Genomic DNA, 14,269 nt, shown 5'->3' with positions numbered 1-14,269 from the left:
TTTTGATGTAGTTGTCTTGAATGAGGCTCAGATGTTGCCATGAGGTGTCTGGTATGGGTTTTCCTTGCTTCTTCTCTTCGCTCCTCTCAGCCCTTTTAATTAGAATTCTTTCACCTTTTATTAAACTGCAGGACATTTATCTTCATTAACTCTCTCAAATATTGTTTTCATTTCCATTTTCATTTCTCTCTTTCTGGATCTCCTATCTAGATGTTAGCACTTCTACCTCCATCTCGATTAGTTTTCCTCCCTCCCCCATCCTCCTATCAACCCTTCCTTCCTTCCATCCTTTTTTGAGATATAATTGACATACAACATTGTTTAAGTGTAAGGTGTACAATGTGTTGCTTTGATAATTTGTATATTGCAATATGGTTATCACTTAAGTGTTGGCTAACGTCTCTATCATGTCACATAGTTATTTCTTTTTTGTGGTGAGACCAATTAAAATCTGGTGTCTTAGCAAGTTTGAAGTGTGTAATACAGTATTGTTGACTATAATCACTATGCTGTGCATTGTCTTTCCAGAACTTATTTATCTCCTAGTTGCAAGTCTGTGTCCTTAAACAGCTCCCCACTTTGATTAGCTTTTCTTTTAATTAATTAATTAGTTAATTCTTCTTCCTCCAGGGAGATTTTCTCCATCTCTTTTCCCATGGACTAATTCATTCTTCTGCTATTTACCCCTACTACTCTGTTCGTTATATAAGCGGTTCTATTTTTTGTATGCAATATTTCTACAGGGTTCTTTTATTTTTGTTTTATTCTTCCTGTTTCATATTGCTCTTATGTTCCTTTACCCTCTTTTATATGTTGACTAGGCTAATCTTAAATCCTTATCCCTTTTGGTCTAATAGTTTTGCTTCTTGATGGCATTTGTATTCTAGAATGCTGTTGGTTTTTGTTTTTTTGTTTTTTTCTCTTGGTATAGCTACCTGTGCTTCTCAAATGTCTTGTCTTGTTTGTCCATAAACTTATTTTTCCCCAGGGATGTGGCTACTGTCAGGCCATGTGTATGGGGGAAGGTCAGCTTCGGCCCAATGGACTCGGGGCAGGGTGGGGAAGTAGGCCACAGGATCATAAAACCATAGCTAGTTACCCTCACTGCTCCCCAAAGGCCCTCAGGTCACCCCCTGCCCTCCACGCAGAGAAAAGCAGCATTTAGAGGAGCTTATTGGTGCTTTGCTTCTCTAGATCCTTCAGTGATTGTCCGGGGGGGAGGGAATCAGTGTGGTGTGAACTTGGCATTTTAATTTGTCATCCTGCCCAGCCTCACCTCTGTTCACCCCAAACTTCTTGAAGTTTCCTAAACATACCTCATCCTTTCCCTCTTTTCTGCCCTTGCTCACACCTTCTCTGGCAAACATCTACTTACACTTTGCAGCTCAGCTCAAGTGCCCCTCTCCCCCGCATCAAGTCTTCTCTGATCTTCCTGATAATAATCCTAGTCACTGGTGTGTCTTGAGCTCTTGCTCTGGGCTAGGCCTTGTGCTAAGCACTTTTCATGCATTTCCTATTTATTTCTGACCACAATCCTGGCACACAGAGGTTAAGAGACTTGCAGAAGGTGACTCAGCAAGTCAGTGATGGTGAGGAGATTCAATCAGGCCTTGGATGCCAGAGGCCATCAGTAGATCACCTGAGCACTTGATCTACTGCCTCATGCTGTTCCAGCTCTCTGTCCTGACAGTACCTCTTTGGGTTATTTGTCATTTGTTTCTATCACTGTCTGTAGCTGGGGCTGGGTGTCTCTCTTTCTCTTCACAGCCCAACATAAGTCCTGGCTTGGAGAAGGTGAAGGAATGGATGGCATAGTCTGCATGTTCCATTCCTGCCAGATGCTTTTTTGAGGCTCAGCACTGAGTAGAGTGCTTTACACATAGTAGGAACCAACCAGCCAACCAACCAACCAACCAACCACCCAACCAACTGGCTAATGAACGAATGAACAAACCAAGCAAGCAAGCAAGCAAGCAAGCAAGCAAGCAAGCAACCAATTGACCAACCAACCAACCAACCAACCAACCAGACAACCGACCAACCAACTACATTACCTGCCCCAGAAGAAAACTGAGGAAAATGTCATTTCCTTGCTAGTTTATTTGTTGTGCTTGAGCATTAGTTAATTTGACAAACATTTATTCAGTACCTACTATGAGCAGTGTCTGTTTGACTTGGCCTTGCAGATTTCTGACAAGAGTTTTAGCTCTATTTTGTGCTACTACCCCCTGGGACAAATAGGTATTATATGCCCTGAGGGGCAAATGGGTGTCAGGTGCTTGACGACAGAAGATGTAAGAGTCTGGGAAAGTAGCTCTCAGACCATCTATCTTTGATTCAGAAACAAGGGAAACAAAAACTCTGGATTCTCCAACTTTATGAACAAAAGATGAGCTATTCATGAGCAAATAGCAGAACTAAGTAAGCATAATACAAAATTAATAAGACAGAGCTTTTAGAGCAAAGTAAAGGAATTAATAATAAACTACTATTTACTACTGAGAATTCAACTCTCTTCCCCCTCAAAAAAAAAAAAAAAAACCAAAAAACACCTATTTGATGACCATACCATGTCAGTTTGATATTGCTTTGAAGTTGGCTGTGTTTCTAGAATGAGATTCTCTTTAGTTTATGCTGCCTTCATGTCTACTGATGTTTTTTGATAACTTTTTGGCTCAAGATGGAGGCATAGTCCTTAAATAAAATATGGTCTGTTTTATTGAGGGATCAAGTTTTTCTTTGTCCCCTGCCCCATCCTATTTATTTTCATAGCAATGTTAACACTGCTTCACACTGACCTATTGGCCTTAATTGGCAAGCCTTAGTATAAAGCAATGGTGGCTACTGTTGGTTGCCTATCTGATCATTCTCTTTTCTTTCCTGCTGATCGAATCCTGATTTGGGGTAAGGGCCATGTGCCCAACTTGTGGGGATAAATCAGGATTGGCCCCCACAATAGGGGAGATGCTATTCTTCTTGGCAAAGGTCATGAGCATGAGATGTGAGGGGAAGTCTGTTGGGGGAGTTCAGGAAAGAGTTTCCTGTCTGGAGAGAGAGATGGAGGAGGAGAAAGCCCTCTCCCCACTCCGGCCCCACTTTCCAGTGCTGGCCTCTGTCCTGTGAGGCATGGGAGCTCTACTTTAGCCCTTTTAAGACCTTGACCAGAAGGCCCCACGGATCCCAGAGAGGCTGAAGCTGTGCTCAGATGCCACTGAGCTGCTGAGTAAGCCAATCCTGGGCACAGATCCAGGCTTCCTGATATGTGAGATGATTTTATACCTTTATTACTCAAGGACTCACTTACTGGCTTGTCCTGTTACTTGCAGCTAGATGCATGCCCACTGGGACAACTGGTATAAGGGCCACACTCTGACTTCTCCTGCCACATGTGTACTGCAAAGGACATGACTCCTGCACACAAGTATCAAATCTTTCCTTTTAACCCTCTACAGTATCTTGTTAGAACCAAAGACACTATTGCCTCTGTTAACAGAGTGGGAAACAGGCTCAGAGGCTGATGTCTTTTACCACATGTAATTATGGTGTCATACGCTCTGGGTTGCTCAGCCCCTCTCAGTGCCTACCTGCAAGCTATGACACTGTCCTCTCAGGAGACCTTGGCTTTGGACAGAAGTCTTAGGAGTTGTGATGGTTAGTTTTATGTGTCAACTTGATGGAGCATTGGCTGCCCGGGTATTTGGCCAAATATTATCTCAATGTTTCTGTGAGGGCCTTTTTGGATGAGTTTGCCATTTAAATCAATAGATTGCATAAAACAGATCGTCCTCCCTTATGTGGGTGGGTCTTGTTCAATCAGTTGAAGGTCTGAATAGAACAAAAGATTGGCCCTCTTGTGAGTAAGAAGGAATTCCTCCTGCCTGACTGCCTCCAAGCTGGGACGTTGGTGGTTTTTTCTGCCTTCAGACTCAAACCAAAACATAGGCTTTTCCTGGTCTTTTGACTAGAACTATGCCACTGGTTCTCCTGGGTCTCCAACTTGCAGTTGGCAGATCTTGGGACTTGTCAGTCTCTATAATCATGTGAGCCAATTTCTTATAATAAATCTCTTTCTCTCTCTCTCACTCTCTCTCTCTCTATACCTTATTGGTTCTGTTTCTTGGGAAAACCCTGCCTAATCCAGAAATCACCCAACTCTGAATGAAGCAAGCAGGGTTTCCTTCTCAACACAGTGAGGGAAGGAATCTAACCCTTTCCACGTAGCCACTCTGTGCCAAGCACTGACTAGGTGCTTTTCACACAGTATCTCATTTAATCTTCCAACAGCCTTGAGAAGGGGATCCTGCAGCTGCTTCTCATCATTGGAGGCAACTGAGACCAGCAGCAGAATAGCAGCTTGCTCATGGCTACACAGATGGTGAAGGCAGAGCTGGGATTTGTGGGTTTTCTATTGAATCAAACTGTCTGGGAGAGGCTGGAGACATTTGTGGGAGGGTACCTTTCTTTGCTTGTTTCCCCATTTGTCTCCTCCTTTGTTTGGGGCTGAGACCTACATGGCTATCCAGCTCAGGGTTCTCCCATTGTTCTCATTCATTTGAAAAGCTGAGTGAAATACAAAGACAATTCCTTAGCAGAATCAGCTGACATTTGCAGTGTTGTTAACAAAATGCAGACAATTCATTTTTAGCCTCATGTGAGAGTTTCCTCCTGCCCCCTACAACCTTCTTTTCTCTCTCTCTCTATTTTTTTTTTTTTTTTTTGGTTTTAGTCTCAACATCCCCTATCTTATTCCTTCCACCCATGAAAGCAATTTTAACTTCATGAAACTAATTAAAGTTTTATGTGCCTACATTCCTTTACTGGAGTGATCATAGATTCCTTAGATTGAACTGGAAATGGGCCAAGAGGGAAACATCTTCAGGACTCTCCTATGAGGATGAGGTTGTTTGTGCAGTTGTAGGGTGACTGAAGATGTCAGCCAAACCTTGGTTTGGGGATTGCAGGACTTGTTAATGGAAACCAAGTTCCTCAGGACTAATTGAGACGGGGAGTCAGGCAGATGCCAATGTATGTGCAGGAAATGTTTATTGAATAAATGAATGTGAAAGTGGACAAATGAGTAAATAGAAAATGATGATTAGTAATAATACATTTAAAAATGCTGTTGCTAGGGGTGCCTGGGTGACTCAGTTGGTTGAACATCCAAGTCTTGATTTTGGCTCAGGTTGATGTAGGAAAGACGTTGGGGTTCAAAGCTGATGGCCAAGAAAGAATTCTTGAGATGTCTTTGGTGCAAAAAAGTGGTGTTATTAAAGCATGGGGACAGGACTGGTGGGTAGAAAGAGATGCACTGGGGTCATGAGGAGTGGCCCATTGTATACTTTCAAGTTGGGAGGGGGTTAGGGATCTCATGAGTCTCTAAGGAATTTTGGAAGCAAGGTTTCCAGGACCTTGAGGGGGCTAGCTATTGTTGGGAAAAGGTCATTTATTACTGTCTATAAAACGTTAGTCATGAGACCCTTCAGATGTATATCAGTGGGTCATATGCTTGGGGGATGATTGCCAATACGTATCTTGGGGAGTAGAGATAAAGGAGGTTTCTGAACAAATTTTTGTATGTTGAAGTTGAATGTTTGTATGTTGACCTTACTTACAGGGTCCTGGGGGTCGGGCTAAGATTGCCTTTGCCCTTAGGAAAGTATTAACATTTGAGGCAGCTGAGTTCTTAGAGGAATGTCACTCTGCCTGTTTCAAGGACTTGTCAGTGGGCTGTAGGTAGTAAGGAAATTTAATTTTTCCTTTGCCTTTGTTTTTCACATCAAGGTCATGATCTCAGGATCATGAGATCGAGTCCTGGATCTGGCTCTACGCTGGGCATAGAGCCTGCATTAGATTCACCCTCTCCCTGTCCCTCTGCCCCTCCTTTTCCCCCAGTTTGCACTCTCTAAAAAAAAATGTCATGTTGCATGTGCCTGACAGGAGCTTCTCGTCCCCTGAGGGTTCCAGAATGAGAAAACACATGGAGCAAAACTGAGCAGACAGACACATAGAATTGACCCACAATCAGTGAGTAGCCCTCAGGTAATGTGAACAAGAAGTACATGTTTGTGCTATAAGGCATTGAGATTTGGGGATTGCTTGTTACTGCAGCAAAGCTGACTGATACAGTCTCCATATTGTAGAGACTATTGTGCTTTGCTTCCCAGAGGTGGTGGCATGTAAACCTAGAATGCAAAAACTTTTATTAGACCGAGAAATGGGGAAAGTGCATTCTAGGAGGCAGAAGCTGAGTGAACAGAGGCATGGATGTAGGAAGATACACTGGAGTGCATGAAGGCAATGAGCAAAAATAGATCTATGAAGCTCTGTGGTAGGGCATATAGGGAAGACAGTTGGAAAATCAGACCACAGAGGACATAGAACAGCCTGCTAGGGATAATGAACTTTACCTTGAAGATGCCAGAGGCTGCCAGGGGTGCCACTGAAGGTTCATAAACAAGGAACATGGTGTGCTTAGGAACTTGCTCATGGTTCCTGCCATGTGTGGAAAAACATTGCTGGTCATGCCTGCTCGTTCTAATTCCTGGCTTATCCTGTAAACCTGTTACCCCAGCTACAGCATTTGCTAGCAGCCAGCAAGTTGATTTCTTTCCACCTTTATCTGATGTCTATCAGGATGGGTGACTCTGTTTTGCTCAGATGAAAAAAAAGTGAAGCTGCCTCAGGAATAATAATAGTGATTTTCTTCTAAAAAAGGTTTCCAAATCCTATTTATATGTGTTGAAGAGAGCAAGTTCTGAGGTAGAGGAAAGAAAAGGCCCCATATATCTTAGGCAGCTATTATGTGCCAGCAGGCTTGGGTTCATGAGTGTGGGACCTGGGGAGTCACACAGGACCCTGCACAGAGAAAGGTCTTGTACTTATTTTAATGTTTTGTGATCATGCCTTAAAATTCTCAGTAATTTTGAACAAGGGACCTGGTGTTTTCACTTTGCATTGAGTCCTGAAAACGGTGCACCCAGGCCTGCAGTACTTGGCATTGTAGGACTAGGCACTTTACACACCTTATGCCATTTAATTCTCCTGACAAGCCTGTGAGGTAGGAATTATCACTGCAGCTTTACTGAGGTAGGAACTGAGGCTCAGAGAGGTTAGGTTATTTGCCCAAAGTTACATAGCTGACATGTGATGGAGCTGGGATTTGAACCCTGATCCCTTTGTCCCCAAAGCCCACTCTCCAGCTAACGTGTTCACAGAACATTTTAGTTTTAAAGCACCTCTTTCCCCCCACCCCCATTGTTTTAGCTTGAGCTTCCGCACAGCCCCATGAGGTCAAAGCCATTATTCCCACGGAAGAAAAGCAACAGTCCCCCAGCCATTGAGCACTGGAGCAAGACTGGAGATGAGGCTTTTCAGGCCAGGGCTCCCTGAAGCCTGTGTCTTGGACAATAACTCGGTGGAGGCATGTGCTTTCAAGGCTGGGCAGCAGGCTCCCAGCTTCTCCCTCTCCCCATCACGTCTCAGGGATCACAGCCCCCACAGACCATGCACAGAGCTCACTGATGACTGGGACCATGAGAGCTCCATGACAATGCTTGGCCCAAAGCCCTCACTTTACAGCTGGTGGAACGAGGGGCTGAAGGAAGAGCAATGACTTGTCCTAAGTCACACATGGGGCTGTGGCAGATCCACCACTGGGGCTCACAAATTGCTTCTGTCCGTCATTCCTTCTAGTAACAGGTTCTGTGCGAGGTGCTGGGGATGCGGAGGTGACTAGGACAGACATAGCCCTGCCTCAAGGAGCTTCTGTCTTGTAGGGGATGGACAAGGGACTTAGATCCTCTGACTTCAGGGACCCTCCACTTTGGTATAGCAACAAGCAGACTGAGCACCCTCTGATGGAAAAGTCTGGGAAACTTCTGGCTTAGAGAGGTTGGAACCATTTCCTCAGAGCTGATGCTGGCTTTCAAACCAATTTGCATAAGATAGGTCCTATCCTGTTAGAACAGCAAATTAAGAGCTCATTTTATAGATTGAGCAATCAACACCTACAGCCCATTAAATTTAACAACAAACGCGGCTGATGATCAGGCTTTCAGCTTGGTCCCACCATCAGTCCTGTGGTTCCTTTTTCCTTCCTCCTGACCTTTTCATTTCCTTTCATCTCCCTTCCCGTGAACCCTCCTCCTGGATCCTCATTTCCTCATAACACCTTATGGTATTAATTTAACTCCCAAGTATCTCTTCCCTGCTGGGGCTAGAAGGTCTCCCTAGTCCCCCAAGTGGGTTCTGCCATCTGCAACGGGCACCAGACTCCAGACATCAGCACACAAGCTCCTTCTGGGGCCCTGGGCTGGGCCATGGGAATGAGCAATCAATATTTTATAAAGGCGTTAAGGTGGTGATGAAAGATGCATGAAGTGGTATGCAGGGAGGAGCTTGCTGACAAAGGAGCGGGTGACATAGCTAACCTTGGTGGCTGTGACTTACGTGGTTGGAATTCACTACGGAAGTCTCCTCTCTGATCTTCCCAAGGAGATGGGAAGATTTGTCATAAGGACATAGTCAAATTTCTTAGACCCTCAACTTAACCTTCCTTAAAGGACTTCTAATTGCTTCAGATGTGTGGGTTGTATGAATAAGTGGATGAGTTAACTAGACCTCCATTAGCTGTGGTTTCCCAGAATCCTGGTGCTTGCCCCTCTCGGTGGGAGCATTTTGCATGACAATTGAGCCTTATTGGCGGCGCCAGAGGGAGCCTGGAGCTTCTCCGGGAGGAAGGTGGTGTGTGATAGACTGGGTTATGGGTCCCCGTTCTTCACTCCACTGTAATAGCATTGCTTTGGCCAACGGGACGGTAGCGGATAAGACTTGATCAGAGGCCTCGTGTGCTTGTGTGGTTTGGTGTGGCCTCTCGTGCTTCTGCAGTTTGCCACGAGAACGTGCCACTGTTGGAAGGCGGTTGAGAAGCCTGTGGGGTGGCCCTGAGGCAAACCTGTAGCCCGGACCCAAGCCCAGCCAAGCCCAGCTGAAGTGCAGGCTGCGCGGCTCTGTCCCTCCTCCGGCGGCCTGGCTACGGTCACCTGCATCTCTGCACGAGAGTCACCGCCTCTGGTTTTCAAGCCACCATGTTCTGGGCTGGTTTGTTCGGCAGCATTAACTTTCTTCGGCGTGGCGGAAATGGAATGTTGCCTGGGATTTGCCGCCTGGTTGGTTCTTCGAGGCTCCTTTTAGCTTGTCTGTCTGATTGACTGCCAAATAAGGTGGATCTCTGAGAATCCTTCCGCAGCCTGCCCTGCCCCGCCATGGTCAGCACCCCAAGTACTTCCCACCCACGGGGTTGCTCACCTGGTAACCTCTTTCCCCATGGAGGCTGGGACTCCTCAGCGAATCCTTTCTCAACGCTCATCTTGGTCTATGGTATCCTTGCCCACGAGCAGGTTCTAAACATTCTCCTTTGCTCTTTTAGAAACCTGGGTCTTGCTCTGGTATCCATCTCAGTGGGGTGACCTCTCGCTCAGTGCTCAGGACAGAACACCCCCACTCCCCAGGCTCATCAGTCAGCACGCGTGCATTCATGCCCGCACATGCACGGTGCTCGGTGAGCACCCGCCCTGCGCCAGGTGCTGAGCTGAGAATGCAGAGATCGAAAAAGTCTAGACCACTGGTCAGGGCCCACACCATAAAGGGGAGACAGATAATTATTCTTCCCAGCCTCTCTCTCCTTCCCTCTTCAAGTGGCCACCAAGTTCTGCGGTGTGTCTAGACACTCCCCTGCCCAGTCCCATCAGATTGCCTACATTTCTAGCTTGAATCATTGCTTCACCAATTCTACCCGTTTCCGGCAGCCTCCCACCTTCTTCTCCAAACTGGTGACCAGCCTGATCTTTTGAAACAACCTCTGCTCTGGCTGTGTTACTGCTCTGATTAAGATCTCCCAGCAGCTTCCTTCCATTTTGGGTGCTCACGGGCATCCAAGCCCCTGCTGGAATGGGACCCCACAACCTCGCCCTACTTGCTTCCCGGCCCCTCAATAGGCATTCTGTGTCCTGGGCACTCTCCACAAGGTGCTTCCCACATGGACCATGAACTTTCCCGTCTCTGCACTCTAGTCTCTATGCTTCCTTCTGCTGGTCACATTCTCCCTCCATTCTCTGCCAGTCAAAACTGCCTTAGCTTCAAGATGCAGTGGAATGTCCCCTCCTCCGGGAAGCCTTCCTAGAGCCCCCTTGGGCAGAGTCCACGAGTCCCCTCCCCTTTCCTCTCTACACCTTGCCCAGCTTTACCTAGCACAGTATTTATTGTATTATGTTTTAACATTTTTTGTGTGTAATAAATTTTTCTTTTCCTGCTTATCACCCAAATTGCTTCTAAAGAGAGTGGATTAAGTTAACAGGCACGTTTTTGTTCTGCCAAGCACCTCTGTGTTTGTGAATCAACAGCTTCCAGGCAGAAGCCAAAGTTAAGTCACTTTGCATAATAGAGGAAAGAGGTTTGCAGATCTGGGAGTTTAGGGTCAGGGATGGGGAAATAACTTGGGGTGGGGCCAGGGAGAGGCCTCGGAGGCTGGGCAAGTCCCTCTGCTCCCCTCCACCACAGGGGTGGCAGAAGGGCCAGCGGTGTGGGGGGGGGGGGGGGGTGCGGGGGAGGGAAGGTCTGGAACTGAAAGTTGAAGTTGATCCCTGTGGGGTGTGCACGAAGCCTCCCCCATCTTCCCTGCAAAATCTTTTAGGTAAGCCTGTATCACTCACAAATACTTTTGAGTACGTTGGGAAGTTGGTAAAGTTCAGATTCTGCTTTTGAGTGGATTTAGAATAGACACAGAGAGCAAAGCCTCAGCCCCAGGTGTGGGGCAGAAGGGCCCAGGAAGTGGCCCATCTCTGGGAATGAGAAGAAGCTGTGTTGTACTCTTGGAATGAGGATGCCTGAGCCAGGCACCTGTGTCTCTAAGGGCCAGGAGAGGCCAGCTGGCATTTTGGTTATATTCCTTTTTACGTTTGTCTCCCTGATCAAATTAGCTCAGGGGCGGGACTCATGCAAAATTTGTCATCAGGTTTCTCTTGGCAAGGAATAGAACCCATCTGAAGTTGGCTTAAACAAAAACCCAGAATCAACCAACCAACCAACCAACAACTGAAAAGAAACTATTGGGTCACATAATTGAAAGGTCCCAGGGTATTGGGTCAGGTAGGGCTGGATCTATGTGCTCAAAGGATTTAGCACTTTCTTTTCTGTTTTCCTTCATGTTAGTTTTGTTTCCAGGTAGTTCTCTTTACCAGGTGGACCCCCTGGTAGAACTCCCATCAGAAGGGGGCCCTACAGCTCCCTCCCAACCACATAGCTGAAAGAGAGCTTCTCCTCCAGTCTTGGACTGAACTCACTGGACTAATGTGGAATGTGTGACCACCACAGAGTGAATCACTCTGACCTGGGGGACTGGGCAGACCTGGATCATGTCGGATCTATGGTTCAGGGTAGGGTGGAGGCTGGACTCAGTCCTACCTGGGTCACCTGGATGGTGAGTAGGGTGGGGTGTTTTTCAAAAGGAACATGAAGGAGCTGATACCAGAAATAGGGAAATGAAGGCAGGGACAACAAGAGGCCCCCAGATAATCAAATTCAGGGCCTTTGTTCATCTTCGTATCACCGTACTTGAAACAGAAGAAAGGCTGATAAGTTTTACTACATTTGGTTAAGAAAAAAAAAAAACCCAGAAAATTCAGTTTTGTCATACTTTAAGAACCATTCCATCTGCACGGATCCCTAATATAACCTGATAGTGATGCACTGGCATCTTAGGGTACACACCAGAAACAGCTTTCCTTTTCTCTCTCCCCTGCCTTCCAACATGTTCTGTTGGCTCTCGATGCCCCACCCCTCCAAGGCATCCCCGACAGATCCCAGAGATTTTCAATCACTTTTGACAAAGATTTTAACTGAGTTTTACTTTTTAGAGCAGTTTTTGATTCACAGAAACATTGAGAAAATAGTACAGAGAGTTGCCATATTCTTAACATCTTACTTTAGTATGGTACATTTGTTACAATCAATGAACGGATATTGATGCATTATCGTTACTCAGTCACTTTTAGGTATTAAAAACAGCCCTACTTTCAGGGGTTAACAATTCTATCTGATCCAAGTGGAAACTTCAACCTCCCATGGAATTCAGCACACTCCTCCTGTGGCTGGTGTCTCTAGGGTCAGGCCGGGCAGTGGAGGGATTATAGGAGAAGGGACAAGTCTTATGAGATCAGTACTTTTGGAACTTGACTGTCAGTGACCTCCGCTGTCTTTCGTGGGATGCAATTTGATAAATCTGTTAACTCTAATAATAAAAAATTGGGCTAGAATTTTATGTCTCTATTTTTATTTTATTTTTCTAGCAACTCATTTTTATTGTGTTTTACAAAAGTACCAGTTGGGAGTAAACAAAACAAAATGTTGCTCCTTCAACAAACATAATTTAAGAAGTGCCGCTCTGGGAAACCTCCACCTCACGTCTTGATACACCGCCAGCCACTGGGTAAGGAAAAACGAGGACCTACTGATTATATCCCAGGCACTGTGCTAGTGTCTTTTATAATCATTATTTAATTTAGTTCTTAGGGTGACTTTGTAAAGGAGGCATTATTATTTGCATTTCATAGGTGAGAAAACAGACTCTGAGAGGTTAAGTCGCTTGTGTATAGTGACAGGGTCAGCACGTGGCTATAATCAACTATTTTTCTCACAACTATTCATCACTACCGCCTTCCCCATAAGAGTATAGATTCACATCCATTACCATGTAACTCACCTGCAGGTGGGTGGAGTGCATATCCCCACCTCATTGATGTTGGGCTTTGGCCAGTGAAATCTGAGTGGAAATGTCAGTGTGTTAGTTCTGAGCAGAAGCTTTAAGAATCATTGCATATTTCCACCAGTCCTCTGGAGAGTCTGGTCACGTGTCCGACGGAGGCTGCTCTTCTAGCCTGAGTCACAGAATGTGACAGATGAAGAAGATTCAAGTCCACTTGTGGCTAGCAACAGAGTTACAGAGACTCAGCACTATAGCCGAGCCTTAGATGACATGGAACACGAGCGACCAGTCTTTGTCATCATATGCCTCTGAGATGCTGGGGTTGTTTGTTATGCAGCACTGCTTCAGCAAAGCTAATAGATACAGTGGTAGAGCTGGGATCGCAAACCAAACAAGTGGCTTCAAGATGAGTATCCTCTCATTTTGTCACGTCGGATTTTTAGTAATACCATTGTTTGTTGTTTTGATTGTACATCTTTCAACTCCTTTATTGAAAATGCCACTTTAAGTCAAATTCACGGACCATTTAATCAGGACAGGATTGTTTTTCTTTTTAAGCAAATGCCCTAAAATCTCCCTTCACCTGATACACTGAACCACATCAGTATGGTGTCTATAGTCTGTTCTGTTTTTAGGGAGTCGTATTCAAAGGCAAAGAGCCTTGGTGGAGAAATAGTGGGAAACTTGTCACAGTTAACAAAGCAGTGGGGGTAACTCGATGGTCTGTGGACTAGGGTTCATAGGAGAGGGGTTTGAAAGGAAAACAGAAGTTGACCAGTAACAAGCTTCACCAATGCCATCATTTTGCTTCAGAGTGGCCATTTTTAGCCCCCGCTTTGGTCTCTGCTTTGATTTTTAGAGATAGCTTAGGCAGAGTGTTCATTCATTCATTCAGCAAATCTTTCCCGAGAGCTTGAGTCATGAAATCTTAGGAATGGACTCATGCCTGATCAAGTTACTCCCCGTTGCCCACATGCTCCTCAAGTTCTCCTGGGTCTGCGCTGGCCTTGCTAACTAGCCTTATCTCCCACCATCCCCTAGGCTTGACCCATCCTCTGTGGGGGTTAACAGGTTCAAATTCTGGCTTTGCCACATATTGCCCATGAGACCATGGGAAAGTTACTTACCTCTCTGAGCCTCAGCTTCCTGGTCTATAAGAAGGGCACCTCCCCCTCTGATTCCAGCCATGCTGAGCTATTCACAATCTCAGCGTGTGCTATGCTGAATCATACTCACGGCTTTACATTCGCTGCTGCATGGAGCACCCTCCCCCCTCCCCTTTCCCTGGAGAATGCCTACTCAGGTTTTAAGATTCATTCAGTAGACACCTCCTCCTCCGGAAACCTTCTCCAGTAATCCCCTCGGTGTTTCCACAGTCCTCTGGGTCTGTCTTCATCATCCTTACAGCCCTAATGGTCTGTTACTGTCTGATTGTCTCCTTAGTTATTTGCCCCACCCCCCCACCGGACTGTTGAAGTTCCTTGAGGAAAACCAGGTATTTTCATCTGT

The sequence above is a fragment of the Neomonachus schauinslandi genome, chromosome 13, assembly GCF_002201575.2.
Source record: "Neomonachus schauinslandi chromosome 13, ASM220157v2, whole genome shotgun sequence".
Classification (NCBI taxonomy): domain Eukaryota; kingdom Metazoa; phylum Chordata; class Mammalia; order Carnivora; family Phocidae; genus Neomonachus; species Neomonachus schauinslandi.
The sequence above is the reverse complement of the archived record's forward strand: the minus strand, read 5'-3'. Positions refer to the sequence as shown.